Source organism: Hyperolius riggenbachi, chromosome 10, assembly GCF_040937935.1.
Source record: "Hyperolius riggenbachi isolate aHypRig1 chromosome 10, aHypRig1.pri, whole genome shotgun sequence".
Lineage (NCBI taxonomy): Eukaryota > Metazoa > Chordata > Amphibia > Anura > Hyperoliidae > Hyperolius > Hyperolius riggenbachi.
Window position 1 is genome coordinate 174,971,741 of NC_090655.1, and position 14,940 is coordinate 174,986,680.

General features: G+C 46.5%; 1 protein-coding gene across 1 annotated transcript in view; it reads left to right on the forward strand.

Moving 5' to 3' along the window:
- LOC137536021 (glutathione S-transferase P 1-like) overlaps window positions 1-14,940 on the forward strand; it is a 158,945-nt gene that overhangs the window by 15,471 nt on the left and 128,534 nt on the right. The window lies entirely within an intron of this gene.

A 14,940-nucleotide genomic window follows, 5' to 3' on the forward strand; every position in this document is an offset into this window, starting at 1 on the left:
ATAGTTTCATTGATAGCTGTAATTGTAATACGCTAGGAAAACATACTTATTGTATATTTATCTGTGTTACGTTCATCTATCTCGATCCTGCTATTTCCTGACTATCCTGTCCTGTCTTTGTGAGGCACGCCATCGCCGCAACGCATTGGCTGCCTCATTCCAGTCTGTCTGGTTTTGGACGCTTGCTGTCGCTAAGTAGCCGCTAGCTAGCAAGCGTTCATTCTGTCTACCTGTCCTGATCTCCTCAGTTCTGGTTTATGCGCTCAGCGCTACTTTGCGCTGAGACGTTATAACGAAAGCATTGTTTGTGGCTGTCAGATCTGCTCCGGCTCTGTGCGCCACAATCTCCTATTGGAGTCAGTCCTCCCCTCCACTATACTAGGGATAGCCTGTTTCTTTGTGCTAGTGTGTGTACCTCCTCCACGTCAGCTCATGCGTTGCATGCTGACTGTGGAGAATACACCACCAAGCCTTACATGGCTCAAGAAGAAGCACATTAAGGTCATGGAGTGGCCTAGTCAGTCTCCGGACCTTAATCCAATAGAAAACCTATAGAGGGAGCTCAAGCTCAGAGTTGCACAGAGACAGCCTCGAAACCTTAGGGATTTAGAGATGATCTGCAAAGAGGAGTGGACCAACATTCCTCCTAAAATGTGTGCAAACTTGGTCATCAATTACAAGAAACGTTTGACCTCTGTGCTTGCAAACAAGGGTTTTTCCACTAAGTATTAAGTCTTTTATTGTTAGAGGGTTCAAAAACTTATTTCACTCAATGAAATGCAAATCAGTTGCTATCTTTTATTTAAGGTTATTTTTTCGATTTTCCTTTTGATGTGCTATCTGCCACTGTTAAAATAAACCTACCATTGAAATGATACTGTTCTGAGACTTTTCATTTCTTTGTCATTGGACAAACTTACAAAATCAGTGAGGGGTCAAATAATTATTTCCTCCACTGTATGTATATATATATATATATATATATATATATATATATATATATATATATATATATATATCTTACATGGTAGATGATTTTTAAATTGTAATGTGTAAGTCTTACATAGCTATAAAGCACAGTGTAACTTTACTTGTATCATACAAGATGAGAACAGCAGATCTGGGAAAGTCTTGCAAAGTTAATAGCATTACATATTATGTAATATTGTTCACCACATGTTGGACAGACATAGGGTAAAGTACAAGCTAAGCATGAGTAGCCATTTTCAGTAAACGTGATTCTGCACTCTGTAATGAAATAGTGATTATAAGTTTGTCCTCCAGGGCAGGGAGATCACTAAACGACTGTTTCACCTAATAACAGAGACAGAAAGCACTAAAAAAGACTGTTTCACCTCATAACAGAGACAAAACATTTTTATAAGGACACTCCTTACACATTTGTTTTAGAATATTTGCATTATAAGAACACAGAATATTTTATTTGCTTTTTTTGTATTTTTATTTTACTAAAGGTGAGGTCAACAAAAGGTTTAAAAAAATATGTCTGTTTAACTAGGCTGTGCTGAGTGACCAACCATAATAGTAAAAATATAGAAAATCTATTTTTTTTTCTTTCATCTATACTAACTTCACCCTTAGGCCGGGTTCCCACTGTAAACTGGTGGCAGCGATGCGGGGCGTCGCTTCCGCCACAGCACATTGCACCGCCAGAAACAGGCCTATCCCCTATCTGTCATTGGGCCTAGCAGGAAGTGACGCGTGCTGGTGGTGTGCACAAATGCGTGGAAGCGTATTGTAAAAATACGCTTCCACGTATGCGTGCCGCAACGTTGTGTCTGTAATTATTTAAAAGTCCCCGCATCACCGTAGACTGACATGACTTCTGGGCCAAAGCAGAGTCCCTGTAGAAGGCACGCAGCAACGTACTTCTGGGCCTGCGTTGGCGATGCGACTAAAACGTCACTTTGTTGCATCGCACCGTAATGTGACAATAGGAAGGGCTCCATAGACTTTTATTACCCGGTGGTGGGGTGCAGTAGAAATACCGCACTGCACCGCCCCAGTGTGAAAGGGCCCTTAAAGGTGTTATTAGGCATTTCTATGGAAAATAAGTGCTACTTTCCCGGGGCTTCATCCAGCCCCAAGCTCCCAGCATGTGCCTCGCTGCAGCTCCCGGTCCCCGGCGATGACGTCAGGCTGACATGGAGGTCGGCCTGTACTGCGCCTGCGCGAGTGGCGCTGTCAATAACCGCCACGTGGTTCGAAGCATACTGTGCAGGCGCAGTAGATCTGCGACTGCGCAGTATGCTCTGGTCCATTGGCAAGAAAATGGGCATGGTCTATGACAGCATGTGGGCTCGGGAGCCAACTGTAATGTAGTTATACTAGCTAATGTAGTTACATAAAAAAAATATGCAGTAAATGCACGTAATGACAGACAGCGTTCCTCCAGTAAATGCATGTAATGAGAGACAGTGTTTCACCAGTAAATGCACATAATGACAGACAGCATTTCCCCAGTAAATGCATGTAATGAGAGACAGCATTTCACCAGTAAATGCACGTAATGACAGACAGCGTTTCCCCAGTAAATGCACGTATTGAGAGACTGAGTTTCACCAGTAAATGCAAGTAATGAGAGACAGCATTTCACCACTAAATGCACGTAAGAGACAACCTTTAACCAGTAAATGCACATAAGGACAGACAGCCATTGTCCCCAGTATAGGTAGTCAGGTGTATAGCTGTCCCCAGTTTTTTAGCCAGGTGTATATATCCCCAGCATATGTAGCCGGGTGTATAATTGTCTCCAGTGTATGTAGGCAGTTGTATAGTTGTCCCCAGTATATGTAGCCAGGTGTATATATCCCCAGTATATGTAGCCAGGTGTATATGTCTATAGGTGTCCCCAGTAGATGTGGTTAGGACTTACCGTGTTCAGACTTCCTGTCTCCAGGTGGGTTGGCAGCAGAGTCTGAGAGAGAAGAGGAAGCTATGGGAACAGCGGGGAAGGGGGCCGTTTCCCCCCCCTCTTCCCTCACCTTGGGGTTCCCCCTCTCTCCCCCCCCCCTCCAGATATCAGCGGCGGGCAGCAGCGGTAGAACACTTCCTCTCTTCCCAGCACAGAACAGAGATCTGTGCGCCACTGCCACTACTCTGGTCTAGTCTAGACCAGAGTAGCGGCGCACAGATCTCTCGCTCTCCCGCGCTGGGAAGCGAGGCAGTGTTCTACCGCCGCTGCCCACCGCTGATATCTGGAGGAGGGGAGCGAGAGAGAGTGAGAGCCCCAAGGTGAGGGAAGGGGGGGGAGACGTTCCCCCCTTCCCAGCTGTGCCCACAGCTTCCTCTTCTCTCTCCGCTTCTCTCTCCCCTGCCACCCCTGTTTGAGGGGGCAGAGTAATTATTTAAGGGGGTAATGTCACCTCTTGCCCCATGCTAGAGCTGGCCCTGCTTGTAAGGTGGAAGGCAGAGTGAGCAAAGTCATGGTTCATGGTTCTAGGAGGATGTGAGCAGGAACGATACTTCTGTTGTTTGGGTAATAACTACTGCCAGTAAAACATACCCAGAACTGTTATTAGGAATCAGTCTTTTGGACTGCAAAATTGCTACAGTGTGGGAAAGAAGTATTTGACCCTCTGCTGATTTTTGCTTGTTTGCACTCTGACCAAGAAATGAACAGTCGATAATTGTAATGGTAGTTTGTTTGTTTGTTTGTTTGATTGTAGCTGTTAGAGTAATAGCAACAAAAGAACTCTCAAAAACCCAGTGTCCCAAAGTCAGAGTTTAATGTGCATTGTAATGAGTGAAATAAGTAATAAAACCCCCTATGAACAATCAAGATTTCAGGCTCCCACGTGTCTTCACTGCAGGTAATGAGCTTTGATTAGGAGCACTCTCTGTAAACTTGTAGTACAGGACCTGTATATAATGCCTAATACACGAAATACGATTTTCCGTGCGATAGATGGATCCGATAGATAAAATCCGTCATGACCGATATTGCTCCTGATTGCAATGAATAGTGAATTGTCAGCTGTGGTGGGTAGCAGTGCCACTGCAACTGCTTCTGGTACCCTGCCTGCCAGTCTCCCTGTGCCTCGGGCGTCTAGCACGCCGAGGACAGGCGTGGGTGGTTGCCGCTTGTCGGCTGTGGGGGATCATGGGGCCACCGCAGGCATTACTGGGTCCCTGCCTGCCAGCTTTTCCACGTCCCAGGCGTCTAGTACGCCGGGGACGCGTGTCTCCACTGTTCTCAGAGGCACATTAGCGCGTGCGCGCGCTCGCCGTCAGGACCTTTATGCCAGGAGGAGGCGCGTTAGCTGGCCAGCTGGTCGGCTGATGTCAGGGAGCATGTTAGCCTCTCCTGATTGGCTGAGGTTGATGGGCGTGTCTGGAGGGTCTCCTCCGCTTCTTAAGCCTCTCGGCTTCACTTGCAATTTGTCTGCTGTCGTGAATACTTTGTGTTAGCGCTCAGACCTTAGTCAGTTCCCTAGTGTGTTAGAACCGGCAGGAGCTGGGAATTCACACTAAGCTTAGGATCTGCTTGATAGCTTAATTGTACTAAAATTGTGTATTATCTGTGTATGACTCTGGCTAGCTCTGACCAACCTTACTCTTAGTGATTCTGTACTTTAGCCTATCTGATCCTGTTGCCAACTCAGCCTGTTAAACACTCTGTCTCTGTCTCCTGATTCTGTACCTTAGCCCATCTGATCTAACTGCCAAACTCGGCCTGTATACCGTTCTGCTTTTGCCTGTCGATTCTGTACTGTAATCTGTCCGTCTGTTGCCGAACCGTTCTGTCTGACCACTCTACTCTCACCAGGGAGCCCTCGTCTCTGGTGAGAGGTGCTGTACTAACAGTTCCCACCAGCTCCTCTGGTGAGGTACTGCCAAAACTATCAGTACATACTGTTGCACCAATCACTACACGCAGTGCAATAAAATAGTGTTACTTACTCTGTATTGTATATCTGTATTATTGGTGATTCTGCAGATCACCATATAATCAGGTATATATCTGCATTATAGGTGATACTGCAGATCACCTGATAATCAGAACTCTGTTCTTGCTAGCACCAATCGTTACAGAACAGCAGACCAAAATGTCTATGGATGCACTTTGCGGTCAAGTTGAGCTGTTAACCACGGTTATTAACGCCTTAACCAACACGGTTAACGCTCAGCAGATACAGATCAATCAGTTGTCTGAAGTGGTGTGGATCCTTCAGACCGCTAACGCAACAGTGCCATCCCCTGTGGTTATGGAACCTAGGGTTCCGCTCCCTGAAAGGTTTTCAGGGCATAGGTCGGATTTTCAGAATTTTAGGAACCGTTGCCTCTCCTATTCTGAATTACGATCTACATCTTTAGGCTCAGAAAGTAACATTTATCAAAACTTTGTTATCCGGGGATTCGCAGACGTGGGCCTACAGTCTTCCCACTGATCATGAGGCCCTGTCCTCTGTACAGCAGTTTTTCAAAACTATGGCAGTTATATATGACGATCCCGATATTGCGGTGACCGCAGAAAGGAAACTAAAGACACTCAGGCAGGGGCATAACACTGTCGAGACATACGCTGCTGAGTTTAGAAAATGGGCTGTGTCAGCTAGGTGGGGTCAGTTTGCTTTGCTAGACTGTTTTCTGACAGGGCTATCTGATGCAGTAGCAAATCTTATGTTAAGTCATCCTGAGCCCAAAACCATTGATGACGCGATCTCATTGGCAGTTAAGATAGATCGCCGGGTCCGTTATCAGAGACAGACCCGAGGCAGACTCTTGGGAAGATCTATGCCAGTTGCCAGTTCCTCACCGTCTCCTTCTCTTCCCCGAGATGAACCGATGCAGATCGGACATTCAAAATTATCGGAGGTAGAGAGGAATCGGAGACTGATTGAGGGACTCTGTTTGTACTGTGCAGAGAAGGGCCATGTGGTACAGAATTGCCGCAAGAAGGCGGAAAACTCTGCCGCCTAGGTGTAGCTAGAGGTATAACCCTAGGCGAGCCAGACTCACCTCTAAAAGAAAATCGTTTGCTGCTCCCGTGTTCTATTACCTGGGAGAATCGAGTCTTATCTAGCCAGGCATTCACAGACTCGGGCTCCACAGCCAATTTCATAGACTCTGATTTTGCTATAAAATTGGGGGTTCCCATTGTTTCCCTAGACAGACACATTTTTGTAACTGCAGTGGATGATTCTCCACTTCAGGGGAAACAACCCCTCTCACAAACTCCTGCATTATTATGTCAAGTGGGGGTACTTCATAAAGAACAAATACAGTTCTTTGTGCTCAAGATGGCTACTTCCACGGTGATTCTTGGTATGCCATGGCTACAACAACATTCTCCTCAGATTGACTGGAGTTCTGGTCAGCTATTAAGCTGGTCGTCTCACTGTCATCATCATTGTTTGGAGAAAGTTGCTGTCTGTAACACCAGGGTTCAGATGGAAGGGTTGCCAGCACAGTATAATGATTTCCTAGACGTCTTTTGTCCCAAAGCCGCAGATAAACTTCCACCACATAGAAGTTTCGACTGTGCTATTGAGTTGAGGTCAGGATGTATGCCCCCTAGAGGCCATTTGTATAACTTGTCTGGCCCTGAGAAACTTGTTATGCAGGAATACATAAAGGAGAATTTGGCTAAAGGGTTCATTCGTTCTTCACGATCGCCCGCCGGAGCGGGTTTCTTTTTTTGTACAAAAGAAGGACGGTGGGCTTCGCCCATGCATTGATTATAGAGGGTTAAACAAGATTACTGTAAAGAATCATTATCCACTGACCCTGATTGATGATTTGTTTTCCCAGGTTACTAATGCCACTATCTTCTCCAAACTCGATCTCAGGGGGCATACAACCTGGTCCGCATAAGAGAGGGTGACGAGTGGAAGACGGCGTTTATCACGCCCGACGGGCACTATGAATACTTGGTTATGCCCTTCGGGTTGTGTAACGCTCCAGCCGTCTTCCAGGAGTTGATCAATGAGGTCTTCAGGGAGATGTTAGGGCGATTTGTCCTCGTCTACTTAGACGATATACTCATTTTCTCATCTAGTTTAGCCGAACATAGGGAACATGTGAAGTATGTGTTAAGAAAACTCAGACAGAATTCTCTATATGCTAAGCTAGAGCAGTGCCTCTTCGAAGTCTCTGAAGTCCCCTTTCTGGGTTATGTCAGTTCTACCACTGGTCTCACCATGGACCCTAGTAAAGTATCTGCCATACTAGAGTGGCCACAACCTTTGGGGTTGAAGGCACTTCAGAGGTTCCTTGGATTCGCCAACTACTATAGGAAGTTTATTAAAGGATTTTCCTCTGTGGTGTCACCCCTCACAGAACTTACCAAAAAGGGGGCTGACACGTACAATTGGTCGGCAGAAGCAGATGCTGCCTTCGCAACATTAAAAGAATTGTTCTGTTCTGCGCCTATTCTACGGCATGTTGATATCAGTCTCCCCTTTATTGTGGAGGTGGATGCGTCTGAAGTAGGGGTTGGGGCTGTGCTGTCTCAACACTCAGGGCTTCAGGGCAGATTGCATCCGTGCACGTTCTTTTCTCGGAAATTCTCTCCAGCCGAGAGAAATTACGATATTGGGAACCGTGAGCTCTTGGCGGTCAAACTCGTTTGAAGAATGGCGCCATTGGCTCGAAGGAGCTAAGCATACTATCACGGTCTATACATACCATAAGAATTTAGAGTATATCGAGGGGGCCAAACGACTTAGTCCTCGACAAGCCCGTTGGTCCTTATTCTTCTCGAGGTTCAGGTTTGTCATTACCTACAAACCAGGAAGTAAAAACATCAAGGCAGACGCTCTGTCTAGATGTTTTGAGCCTGAAACAGTACAGCCCCCAGCCCCAGAGAATATCTTGCCTGAGAAGGTTGTCATAGCAGCCACCAACACGTGGAAGGATTGGATGTCTGCATTGCAGGGCCGGGCCGAGGCATAGGCTGGAGAGGCTCCAGCCTCAGGGTGCAGTGTAGGAGAGGGCGCACAATTCATTCAGCTGTCATTCCTAATTGTGTATGAAGCAGAAAGAAATAAGAAAAGGGGATACATAGCAGTGACTGCAAGCCAGATAACTGAATATTAAGGTGTTGGGGAGGTTGTGGGCCCTGTGGCCCTCTTAGTCTAATAGAAATCAGTGTGTGACAGCTGGGGTGGGAGGGATGGAGGGGCGCACTTTGGTGTCTCAGCCTTGGGTGCTGGAGGACCTTGTCCCTGCTCTGCTGCATTGGGTCCTTACCAAAGGGATATTCCTGAGGGGAAACCAGATGGGGTACTGTTCGTTCCTATGCAATTCCGGTTGCAGATTCTACAGTTATTCCATGCACATAAGAATGCAGGACATCCTGGAGTAGCTAGAACGCAGGACTTGCTCGACAGGTGTGTGTGGTGGCCGTCTCTGGTAACTGACTGTAAAGAGTTCGTCAGAGATTGTTCGGTTTGTGCTAGGAACAAACCGTCCAGACAGGCTCCGGTGGGCACACTCCAGTCCTTACCAGTGCCTGAGCAACCGTGGACCCATTTGTCCATGGATTTTGTGGGTGAACTTCCCAGGTCAGAGGGTAAAACTGTTATCTGGGTGGTTGTTGACAGATTCAGCAAAATGGCCCACTTTATTTGAATGGACGGACTCTCCTCAGCTCAGGAATTGGCGGAACTGTTCATCCAGCACATTTTTAGGTTACATGAGATACCAGAAAATGTGGTGTCAGATAGGAGAGTCCAATTCGTGTCCAAATTTTGGAAGGCATTTTGTCATCATCTAGGAATGAATTTGTTATTTTCCTCAGGTTAACACCCACAGACCAACGGACAAACTGAGAGAGTCAATCAGTCACTGGAGCAGTTCCTCAGGTGCTATGTGGCTGATGCTCAATTGGAATGGGCGAAATTCCTGCCGTATGCGGAATTCGCACATAATAATTTGAAGAGTTCCTCTTCTGGTTTCTCCCCTTTTCAGGTGGTCTCAGGCAGATCGCCTAAGTTCTCCCCGTTGCCTGTGGTGTCCTCTTCTCTCCATGCTATGGAGGATTGGCAGAGATCTTTGAGGGACATCTGGGCTATGGTAAAAAGAAATTTGGAAAAGGCTTTCGTTACCCAGAAGAAACATGCTGATAAAAAGCAGTCTACAGAGTGGGAATTTGTTCCTGGGGATATGGTGTGGGTTTCTACTCGGCATTTGGCATTGAAACAGCCTTCAGTCAAGCTAGGCCCTAGGTTTATTGGTCAATACCCGGTATCCAAGAAAATTAATAATGTGACTTATGCGATCGCTCTACCTTCCAGCATGAGATGTGGGAAGTCTTTTCATGTGTCTCTGTTAAAGCCTGTGGTGATTGATGGAGAACCAGAGTATGAGATTGAACAGATATTGGATTCTCATAAGGTGCGCAACTCTATTCAGTATCTGGTGCACTGGAAGGGGTATGGGCCTGAGGAGAGGTTGTGGGACAAGGGTTTCATGAATTACATCCTGAGAAACCAGGTGGTACGTGTCCGGAGTCCACGCCTCAAGGGGGGGGGGGTACTGTAATGAATAGTGAATTGTCAGCTGCGGTGGGTAGCAGTGCCACCGCAGCTGCTTCTGGTACCCTGCCTGCCAGTCTCCCTGTGCCTAGGGCGTCTAGCATGTCGAGGACAGGTGTGGGTGGTTGCCACTTGTCGGCTGCGGGGGATCATGGGGCCACCGCAGGCATTACTGGGTCCCTGCCTGCCAGCTTTTCCGCGTCCCAGGTGTCTAGTACGCCGGGGACGCGTGTCTCCACTGTTCTCGGAGGCACATTAGCGCGTGCGCGCGCTCGCCGTCAGGACCTTTATGCCAGAAGGAGGCGCGTCAGCTGACCAGCTGGTCGGCTGACGTCAGGGAGCACGTTAGCCTCTCCTGATTGGCTGAGGCTGATGGGCGTGTCTGGAGGGTCTCCTCCGCTTCTTAAGCCTCTTGGCTTCACTTGCAATTTGTCTGCTGTTGTGAATACTTTGTGTTAGCGCTCAGACCTTAGTCAGTTCCCTAGTGTGTTAGAACTGGCAGGAGTTGGGAATTCACACTAAGCTTAGGATCTGCTTGATAGCTTAATTGTACTAAAATTGTGTATTATCTGTGTATGACTCTGGCTAGCTCTGACCAACCTTACTCTTAGTGATTCTGTACTTTAGCCTATCTGATCCTGTTGCTAACTCAGCCTGTTAAACACTCTGTCTCTGTCTCCTGATTCTGTACCTTAGCCCATCTGATCTAACTGCCAAACTCGGCCTGTATACCGTTCTGCTTTTGCCTGTCGATTCTGTACTGTAATCTGTCCGTCTGTTGCCGAACCGTTCTGTCTGACCACTCTACTCTCACCAGGGAGCCCTCGTCTCTGGTGAGAGGTGCTGTACTAACAGTGCCCACCAGCTCCTCTGGTGAGGTACTGCCAAAACTGTCAGTACATACTGTTGCACCAATCACTACACGCAGTGCAATAAAATAGTGTTACTTACTCTGTATTGTATATCTGTATTATTGGTGATTCTGCAGATCACCATATAGTCAGGTATATATCTGCATTATAGGTGATACTGCAGATCACCTGATAATCAGAACTCTGTTCTTGCTAGCAGCAATCGTTACACTGATCATTTCCATGCTCATTTTCTCATAGCAGTGAATGGAAAAAGATAAGAAAAATGAAAGAAGATAAGAGAATCGAGCGCAGAATCGTGAAGGAAAAAACGAACGGGCGCAAAATCGCACGTAAAATCTTACCATGTGTACCCAGCATAAAACACCTGTCCACAGAAGTAATCAATCAGATTCCAAACTAGTGCCTATGGCCAAGACCAAAGAGCTGTCCAAGGATGTCAGGGAGAAGATCATAGATCTGCACAAGGCTGGACTGTGCTACAAATCCTATTGCCAAGCTGCCTGGGGAGAAGGTGACAATTTGCAAATGGAAGAAACACAAAATAACTGTTAGGCCCAGTGCACACCAAAACCGCTAGCAGATCATCAAAATGCTGGCAGTTGTTGGAGCTGATTTCAGAGTGATTCTAGGCATGTTTAGAGACGTTTTGTAAACATGCCTAGCGTTTTTGGGAGCGTTTTTGTGTAGCAGATTACAAATACTGTTACAGTAAAAGCTGTTACTGAACAGCTTCTGTAACAAAAAATACGCCTGGAAAACCGCTTTGATGTAGCGTTTTCCACAGCAGTTTGCGTTTTTCCTATACTTTACATTGAGGACGAAACGCTTCTGAAAACCGCAAACGTGCAGCAGGAGGCACGTTTGCGGTTTGGAAAAAACCTCAAACCGCTGGTGTGCACCATCCCATTGAAATACATTAGCCAAGCATTTTTACTGCCGGATGCAGCTGGCGGATCGCTGCTAAAACTGCTCAGTGTGCACTGGGCCTCAATCTCCCTTGGTCTGGGGCTTTATGCAAGATCTCACATCGTGGAGATCTGGAGAGAACGTGACAACAGTAAATTTGCAAATCGAAGAAACACAAAATAACTGTCATTCTCCCTCAATCTGGGGATTTATGCAAGATCTCACGTCGTGGGGCTGCAATGATCATGAGAATGATGCAGCCCAGAAATACATGGGGGCAATATATCAATGATCTCAGGTCAGCTGGGACCATAGTCACCAAGAAAACAATTTGTAGCTCTACGCCCTGAAGGACTCAAATTTTGCAGAGCCAGCAAGGACCCCTTGCTCAAGATGGTAGGACAAATAAAGGCGCACAGAAAAAAGATGCCCAGTAACGTAGTTAGTAAAATATAATTATGAAATACCGATATTTTACTATAAAACGTAAAATATCAATATTAAATAATATTTTACTATAAGCAAAGCTAAACTTCCTCAACCCCGTGCCTCTCTCCTTTGACCATAGCTCCCCCCTCCTCCTCCCGCAGTGTCCGTCCCTGCAGCAGACTTCAGACAGCCTCCATTCATTACTGTGTGTTGGGCAGACTCAGCAGCGGCAGAGAAGCAGTCTCAGCCTACCTCCTCCTCTTCCTGTCTGTGTACATCAGCCCTGTGAGCTGGACAGATGGAAGGTGGAGGCGGCTTCATGAAGTCTGCTGCAGGAATGGACTTTGCGTGAGGAGAAGGGAGCTCCAAGGAAGGGAGAGAGAGAGGCACGGGGGAGCGGAGCAAAGTAAAAGTTCATACAGCAAGTGGATTTCTGGTGGTCGCCATAGGCGGCAATACAAAATAATGGAATATCACTGTATCAGTGCCCGCCATATATCGGGCGCCCAAAGTTCTGCTCTGGTGCCCAAAGATCGCTATTTTGTATTGGCACTTATGGCGGCGCCCAATTAGACCACTTGCCACGTGCGCCCTTTTTTTCTGCTCCGGCTCAATATTACTCATGTACATGCCTATCTGCAATTTGCCAATGTAAGAATTAACCAGAGGAGAACTGGTTGAAGTGTTGTGATCAGATGAGACCATCAACTCAACTCACAATGTTTGAAGTAGGACAACTGCTGCATATGGCACAAAGAACACCATCCCTACCATCACACATGGAAATGGACGCATTAATTTTTCTGCTAAGGGAACAATACACTTTCACCACATTAAAAGGACAAAGGTACATCAAATAAAGGGAGAGCACCGCCTTCCTTCAGCCAGGGCATTGAAAATAAGTCATGGATGGTTATTCAAGCATAACAATGACATGGCCACAAAGGAGTGATTCAAGAAGATGCACATGAAGGTTCTTAGAGTAGTCTCCATCTTGGACTTTGATAAAGGCAGGAGGTGGTTTACACACATGGGTTGTTTGGGGTGCATGTTGCCCTCAGGATCAGATACATTGATGACGTGCTCATGTTCTGTAGTAGAGAGATATACTTACATGGTTACATGCTTGAGACAGGCAAACTTGCTGCCTGAGGCAACCCCGCCCCCCCTGCCAATTTGGAATGATAGCACAGCACCCAACAATTTGCTATGCTTTTTAATGTTCTTAGTCAGCAAGGGAGCAAATGCAACAACTTGAGACATGACATGCTGAAGCTCAACTCAATAACTGGCTGGCTGCCTGCGAGTCTGTGACATGCAAACTTCTCAGCCAGTCATTCCTCCTCAGTCAGGACAGAATTGCCACCTCCTCCCTTCTGCTGTGCAAGTCAAGTGCAACACTACTGCTCTCCTGCCTCCCCCCTCCTCACTCACTGTCAGATTCCTCACTCAACACAACAAGCTAATTTTCCCCAGTGATGACCTCTTCACTTCGCTCTCCTCTCGCTTCTCTTCCTACTTTGACTGCATGCTGTAAGTGTAAACACACAGTACAAACACGCTGCCCCTGTAATCTCTGTGCCTGATGCAAGTGTTTCACATTGCTTCATGAGAGAACCAGCCCTGCATAGATACAGTATAAAATGTACATTTGTTCCAGAGTAAATTGCACTATAAATTACCTTTTTTTCCTATATAGATGTCACTTACAGTAGGTAATAAAGTATCTGACAACACTGGCTCGTCCATCTCCTCATGTGGATTCTCAATATTTACTTTATGGTTTTTACATTTATTATCCAGCCACAGTATGCTTACATCATTGCAGAACCCCCTTGATAACACAACAACATGAATATTAGTCTGTGGCTTTTAATGAGCACAGCGTGTGTGCTAGGATACGCCTGTGCTCATCCCCCCCCCTCCCCCCAACTACTTTGAAGGCTCTAAGAGCAGGCATCATTCGTGTCAAGGTGCACAGTGACCCATGGAAGCGCATGCACATGTGCGAACATGCCTGGTGGTGGCGGAATTACAGCAGGACATATATAAACATCCTGCTGGCAGAAGTGATAGACAAACGGGATGTTTCTATAAGTTGTTATTGAGCAAAGTGGTAAAATTCTTCTTCCACTTTTTTGTTTTCTGTCAGAAATTGCAGTTACACTATCAAACTGATCGCACCTGTAGCCGTGACTGGCACACCTGTTGAAAGTAGTGAAAATTGCAAACTGACTTGTTTACTGTAGCATTAAAACAACACTGTTCTGCTCACAAAACATAACTAGGTGAAGGTGGAGCACCAAAGACACCTGAAACACTTGTTTGTAATACTATATTTTTTGGACTATAAGACTCACTTTTTCTCCCCCAAAAGGGGAGAAAAAAGTCACTGCATCTTATAGTCCAAATGCAGGGAGTTCCTGGCTTTTGAACGCCTTCCAATACGAGCCTCCAACCCGCTGCAATGTTGGGAACTCTCTGTACTGTGCCCATGCAGAGGAGGAAACAGGATGACAAAACGGAGGACACAGGGACACAAAGGGGCATGGAGGAGGACACACTGTGGGCACAAAGGGGAATAGAGGAGGACAGAGGTGGACACATGGGGGACACAGGAGGACACAAGGGGGACAGAGAAGGACACAGGGAGACACAAGGGGGCATATTCCACAAGATTCTGCTTCATCATGGATGCAACAGGTTTAGTATATATTTTTCTCCTGGTTTTTGGCCTCTAAACCTAGGTGCGTCTCATGTTTAGAGTTGTCTCGAACCTCCGATTTTAGGTTCGCGAACCTCGAACATGCGAAAAAAGTTAGCGAACTAGCAAACATCGCGAACCACGATAGACTTCAATGGGCAGGCGAACTTCCAAAACTACAAACACTAATTGTGGCCACAAAAGTGATGGAAAAGATGTTTCAAGGGGTCTAACACCTGTAGGGGGGCATGGCGGAGTGGGATACACACCAAAAGTCCCTGGGAAAGAATCTGAATTTGACGCACAGCAGGGTTTAAGGGCAGAAATCACACTGCATTGCTAAATTGGAGGCCTAAAGTGCTTTAAAACATCTTGTGTGTGTATACATCAATCAGGTAGTGTAATTAGTGTACTGCTTCACACTGACAGACTAAACTCACTGTGTAATGCACCGCAAACAGCTGTTTGTGTAGTGATGGCCATGCTGGACTGGTGCGCACCATGGCGAGAGTGCAGGCGATGGCGG